The sequence below is a fragment of the Hakea prostrata genome, chromosome 7 (genome assembly GCF_041222555.1).
Source record: "Hakea prostrata isolate BN-2017 chromosome 7, UWA_Hpros_2, whole genome shotgun sequence".
In the NCBI taxonomy this organism is placed as follows: Eukaryota; Viridiplantae; Streptophyta; class Magnoliopsida; order Proteales; family Proteaceae; genus Hakea; species Hakea prostrata.
Genome location: NC_142606.1, coordinates 57,485,815 through 57,492,920, shown reverse-complemented (window position 1 = coordinate 57,492,920; position 7,106 = coordinate 57,485,815).

Below are 7,106 nucleotides of genomic sequence, written 5' to 3'. Positions count from 1 at the left end.
CGGCCAAGGCTATAGACTCCTTGAATACATCAGTGTAGCGCGCGTGCTGTCCAGAACATCTAAGGGCATCACAGACCTGTTATTGCCTCAAACTTCCGTGGCCTAAACGGCCATAGTCCCTCTAAGAAGCTGGCCGTGGAGGATACCTCCGCGTAGCTAGTTAGCAGGCTGAGGTCTCAGTCGTTAACGGAATTAACCAGACAAATTGCTCCACCTGTCACATCCTCCCAGCCGGTACCCTAACTGGCATACCCAAGAGTGTGATCCATAGCCCAAAAGATCAAGTTTAGGAACGATCATATCCATTTAGCACAATAACATAATCAAAAGTAAGAACAAATCATAATGTTCAAGTAATTTATAATAAAAGTCAAGAAAGGATCTCAGAAGGATCACTAAGAATATCAGAGTGCGGAAAACAAGATACCAAATAAAAAGGCAACTGTAGAGTATAGCGGAAATATACTCCACAGACATATGCGGAAGGTAGATCGAATCTAAGTAAAGCTCTAAGCTAATACAAGTAAGTAAAAGATAAGTCTAGAAGAAACAAGAGAAATCTAATCCACATCTTCAGTCGGCTCTTCTTCATCTTCAGTCTTCATCTTCTTCACCTTGCCCTTCCTTATATGGACCGTCATCATATTCCAAACCTGCAGAGAAGTCTAACAACAGATATGGTACAAAAGGAGTGAGTTTCGAAAGAAACCCAGTAAGGCAATTAAATCCATAATAACATAAATGGCAGGATTTCAAAACAAACATAAATGCAATATGGTATGAGACAAACAATGAATGTATGAATCTAACTCTATGTATGCTGGTCTCTATTGGCAGACATGCTTTAAGTCATAGCACCGTACTTCTTTAGGAAGGTCTCAATCACTCATCATCAGTTGGTAATGGGTCCGGCATCCCTCGGGACATTCCATGGCTGGGGGTATAGGTCACCGCTCTCTCACATCACCATTGGTCTAAGTACTGGCGCATATCAGGGTAAAGCCTAGCCAAATGCAAGTCTTCTACTTAGTTATATCAAGTTAGATCCAGATACGTCCATTCCTCGCCCCTGGCGATCCTTTCCAGTATCCTTCACACTAGAGTCCTCATAGTCGTTGACTACGGACTCATCAACCCTATTGGTTATCCACATATGGTAAACGGGAAGCTCTCACGTCCTCTCACGGGTTGGTTACCGGTCTTAAGCGCCCGTGAGCCCAAGTCTAACCATATGCAACCCTACCAATAAATGGCCCCCACAATGTGATTCCTGTCCTCTCACGGGTTGGTTACCGGTCTTGAGCGCCCACGAATCCCCATTGCTACCACGGGTCGTTCGGTCTCAATACCCCTCCGATTAGGGTCTGACATAACGGGACATCCTAGCCAAACACTACTAGACAGTCCTAAATATGTCATCCAACAGTTTAGGAAGGTGTCCAGAGGGCATCTCCGGAAACATCCCATAATATTCCCGTAGTTGTCCAAGACAGAAGTGTCAAAAGGACACCTCTCCTTCCCGAACCATACTTAATCAATCACAATCACAAATCAATCATATCATACACATTTACAGTATATAGAAAATATACCATAATAAGATTCATCTCATATACAGTTGACAAATAAAGACTTTCATAAACTAAAGAAAGCAAGTAAATAATGCTACTGTAATTGAAGTAAATACAGCAGTAATATATTCATAAAAGAATCTAATTATGGTAACAAATCCGAAAGATTCTAATATAGAAACTAAAATCACACAATCTATGCTATTATAGAAGTAACCATCCTTACCTTATATAACTTGAAGAGAATCTCCAAGGATCAAGGAGAATCTTCCCAAACTTGGCAAGAAGGTCCTAAACAAGTATATATATCATATTAGGAAAGAAACCTAGAAGGTAAGAGATCAAAACATCCAAAACAGACCAAATATGGAGTTGCTGTACTCATTGGTCGATTGGATTGGTCTCTGTCTCAGTCGACCAACGGGGGAGGGGGGGCCAAAAAAAGAGGGGTGAGAAGAAAAAAGGGGGATGGGGGGGGGCAGGGGGGGTACAAAAGGGGGGGGAAAACTAGTGGGGTTGTATCTAAAGGAGGGGGGGGCCCAAAAAAAATTTATTGTTTTTGTTTTATTATTTAAGATGGGAAATTAAAAAGTTTTTTTTTTTTTTTGTTTTTGGTGGGTGGAGGTTTGAAGTTGGAAATCAGGGAAGGGGGAGAGGGGGTGGGTGTTTGGGTGTTTGTTTTGAGGGTTGGTGGGGGGTGTTTTTGTTTTTTTTATTTGTAATAGTTTTAATTTTTTAATTTAAATATGGAATAATATTATTTTTTTTTTTGTTGTTTGTTGTGTGGGGGGGGGGGGGGGGGGGGGGGGGGGAGAGGTGGGGGGGGGGGGGTGTTGGGGTTGTGTTATGATGAATATTTTTTTTTTTTTTTTTTGATATGGAGAGATTATGATCAGACAAGGTTCATACCTGGTCCGACCCTCGACCCCGGTCGAGACGGAGAGATCCGACTCGCTCCCGAGTGAACCGGATCCGTAAGATGGCTTGCTGAAGAAGAAAGCTTATTCGGCTGCAAGCGCGCCCTAATCCTACTTATGGATTAGGGTAATCACCCTAATAATGGCAGACTCGAATTGACGGCTGCGGATAATCATTATCGAAGGGATAATCATCACATAACCTAAAGGTTATCTCAGGAGTCCTCTACTAGTCCAAACTAGTAGAAGTCCATTGCTCAACGGATCTAACTGTTAAGATCCAACGACTACCCGAAGAAGTCTCAAGTGCATCCAACTAAGGAGATTCGAAGGTACACTCTATATAAACCTCACTACCATACAAGGTGAGGGGATCGAAAAGAATACTATCTGAGACTCAGAATCAGATACATACTGATAGACCTAAACTATCAGCGATCTGCTATCTAGATCACCTTTCCCAGTTCTTCATTCCTTAAGCTCTGCGCTTCTAGCAGAGCCGTTTGTGATTAAGTTCATCAACTGACTTAGCCTTAGGAGGTGGACTCCCGACCCCAACGGTCGGGCCACATATGACGCTTTCGTTTTGCAGGACATCACGAGGAGATCTAAGGCCTATGCAGATTTTGGACGCATCAATTGGAGCCGTCTGTGGAAAACAACTTGAAAAGCCATGGTGACTCGATCAGTAGCCGCTGCACAACGCAATTCCGGTGTTCAGATCCCTGGAGTGAATAATCCAGATATTCCCCAGGAAAGCCAAAATCCTATCGAGGTAGATGGTGGCCAGGGAGGACGTAATCCTCCTCCTGATACAATCCAAGATCAATTGGATCATGTAAAGATTCAACTCTTGGAGGTGAGCCAAGCACTCCGCATGCTCACCAGACGAGGGTTTTACCACAAGAGCACGATCGGCGCGATTCGGGGAGACGTGCATTGCCACGTGACCGAGAGATTGGCTGAAGACCGGAATATCGATCAGAATTTCCGTGAAGGAGACCGAGGACTTAGGAGGATTGATGATCAACTGAGGCGAGACGATTGGTTCAACAAACCGCAAGAGAGTACAACTGATTCAAACACAAGGTTGGATACAGGGGTAAGAACTCACTCACCCACTGTCGGAAGAACCGTTCGTGATGATCGAGCGATTCGCGACGAGAGGAATGCTCGGGAAGGACGGGCTGTTCGTGATGATCGAGTAGCACGGGATGATCGTGTTAATCGAGGTCGTGATCATATTGCTGAAGATCACCCGACCCAGTTGGTCGGGAATTGGCCAACATCAATGAGAAATTAGGGCGGTTGGCTAAGGGAAGAATAGCGAGGATATTTACTCGGTCATTCGGAAGACTCCCTTTGCCGAGCCAATTGCGGGATATCGGTTTCCCCGTAACTTCCGTTTGCCTACCTTTTCAACATTCGATGGCTCCGGAGATCCAACAGCTCACATCGGCTATTACCAACGAGACCATGGCGGTTTCGGGTAATTCGATGAAATTTTATGCGGGTTTTTGGTTCATCACTTACTGGAGCAGCACAAAAGTGGTTTTCGAACCTCCCCTCGGAAGGATCGTAAACTTTGACGAATTGGCGCGCCAATTCATAGGGCGATTCCAAGTGGAATACGAGTCAAGAAAACGGAAGAAACCTTGTTTCTTGTCAAACAAGGAAAGAGCGAATCAATCAGCGAGTTTCTGAAAAGATTCAACAAAGTGACAATGGAGATAGAAAATTTGGATGAACAAGTAGCCAAAGCTGCTCTATTCACGGGACTCACTAATCGGAAACTCCCTGGAGTTATTACTACGGGATATGCCTGCGACTTATGCTAAGTTGGTACATAGATGCCGAAGCGAGGCTGAAGTCATGGAGATTCTAGATGCGCGCCAAGGAGATAATAAAGTCTCCAATAAGGAACAGAAGGCTCCTGAGCAGAAGCAGAAGCCAAACAAAAATGTTCGTGATCGGGTTGGAAGATCTCAGCCTTGGCGCAAAAGGTCCCCCGGTAAAAGTGAGTACACTCCATTGAATGCTCCTCGGGTTGATATTTTAAATATCCTAAAAAGAAAAAATATTTTAAAGTGGCCGCCTAAAATTCTTTTGAAACCCAGAGAGCAGCAGGATCGAGAAAAGTATTGCCGATTCTACAAGGACTATGGTCATTATACTAATGATTGTCGTCATACGAAGGCAGATATTGAGAGATTAATATCTCAGGGACATCTGTCCAGTTTCGTTAGCAGAAGAAGGGAGGAGCCACGTGAGCCACGTGTGGCTGCTCCGAAAAGGGATCGTTCGGTTAGTTCGGAATGATCAAGGGAGGCCCCGAAATCTAAGAAGGGCAAGGAGGTGATTGAAGCTACTCGGTCACCAATCCTTACCTTCTTCGGGGGACCAGAGCCCGAATCACTCGGAGTCGAAAACAAAATCCAAATTTGTTGGAACCGGGAGAGACGAGAAGCGGAAGAAGCTGAATGGTGAAGATTCTATCACCTTTAGCGAGGAAGACGAAAGAGATGTTTGTTTACCTCATGATGATGCTATAGTCATCAAGGTAGAGATTGCACGACGGGAAGTGCATAGAGTTTTGATTGATACAGGGTCTGCGGACTGACCTAATTTCCTACGAAGTGTATCAAAAATTGAAGGTGGATCGGGACTTGATGAAACCTTCATCCACACATCTATATGGTTTTGCGGGGTCATCTGCGGTGGCGGAAGGATCGGTCCAGTTGGATTTATCCATTGGATGTTTTCCTAAGGAAACAACTGTCCGAATCAATTTTTTGGTGGTTCGGGAACTGCCGACTTATAATATGATCCTCGGGCGACCATCTTTATCCAAGATAGGTGCTATTGTTTCGACAAAGCACCCGAAGATAAAATTCCCGACCGATATGGGAATTGGTCAAGTCTCCTCGACCGAGAAGATCTCTCGGTAGTGTTATGTTGCCTATTTAAAAGACAAGGAGGGCCCGAGGAAGGTAACTGCCCTCCCCATAGAAGTTTGAGATGATCGGGAAGAGACAAAGATGCAAAGACCCGAACCAGTGGAGAAGCTGGAACAAATCCAGCTGTGTACCGAGGATGAGAAAAAGATTACTTATATCGGGTCCGAGCATTTGGAAGAATTTAAAGATGAGTTGAAGTTTTTTCTTCAACGAGAATAAAGATGTATTTGCATGGTCTGCTGAGGACATGCCCGGAATTGATCGGGCCATTGCAGAGCACAAACTCCGGATAGACCCTAAGGCGAAACCGGTGATACGAGAAAAGAAGAAATTTCTCCATTGAAAAGTATGAAGCCGTTCGAAGCGAAGTTGAAAAACTTAAGAATTCTGGTTTCATAGAACCAATTGAGTGCCCAACTTGGTTGGCCAACGTCGTAATGGTAAAAAGGTGAATGGGAAGTGGAGGATGTGTACAGACTACACAGATCTTAACAAAGCTTGCCCAAAAGATTGCTACCCGTTGCCTCGGATTGATAGATGCGACTGCAGGATATGAAACTTTAAGTTTCATGGATGCCTACTCAAGGTATAATCAGATCCTTATGAATAAGGAGGATGAGAAGTATACGGCTTTCATGACTGATCGTGAGAGCTATTATTACAAGGTCATGCCTTTTGGCCTGAAGAATGCAGGAGCAACATATCAGAGGGCCGTCAACAAGATTTTCAAAGAGCTGATAGGAAAGAATGTGGAAGCTTATGTTGACGACATGCTAGTGAAAAGCTTTACAAAAGCAAATCATATTGCAGATTTGACTGAGGTATTCTCAGTACTGTGGAAACATCAAATGAAGCTAAACCCGAGAAAAATGTGCCTTTGGAGTCTCCTCGGGCAAATTTTTGGGCTTCATGGTATCACAGAGGGGAATTGAGGCTAATCCTGCCAAAATACAAGCTCGATTGATATGGAGGCTCCCAAAACTGTTCGGGATGTACAAGTGTTTAACGGGGAGAGTTGCTTTGCTTTAAATCGATTCATCTCCAAGTACGGAGAAAAATGTTTGCCTTTCTTCAAGGCACTTAAAGACCTGAAGGGCGTAAGGAAGCAAAGTGGACTGAAAAGTGCCGAGAAAGCTTTCGAGGAATTAAAAGAAGCACTTGGACAACCACCGATCCTGTCCGGAGAGAGAGAAGGGGAAATATTACAGCTATATCTAGCGACGTCCCTTTCGGCGGTCGGTGCGGTACTTGTTCGGGAAAAAGATAAAAAACGGTGGCCGATTTACTATGTAAGCCACGTGTTGCTAGATGTGGAGACAAGATATTCACAGATTGAGAAGCGGCTCTGGCTCTCATGATGGCCGCCGGGAAGCTAAGGCCATATTTTCGAGCTCATCCAATTGAGGTATTTACAACTTTTCCTCTTAGTAAAGTTCTTAACAAACCTGATTTGTCTGGAAGGATGGTGTCCTGGTCGGTTGAACTCAGCGAGTTCCAAGTGAGCTTTAAGCCCAGAACTGCAATCAAGGCTAAGGCATTCGCCGACTTTGTAGTAGAAACTACTTCACCAGTGGAACCCACCATTGAGGATCCCATTATACCAACCACTTGGGAGGTATATGTGGATGGTTCGAGTAATAAAGATGGAGCAGGAGCTGGAA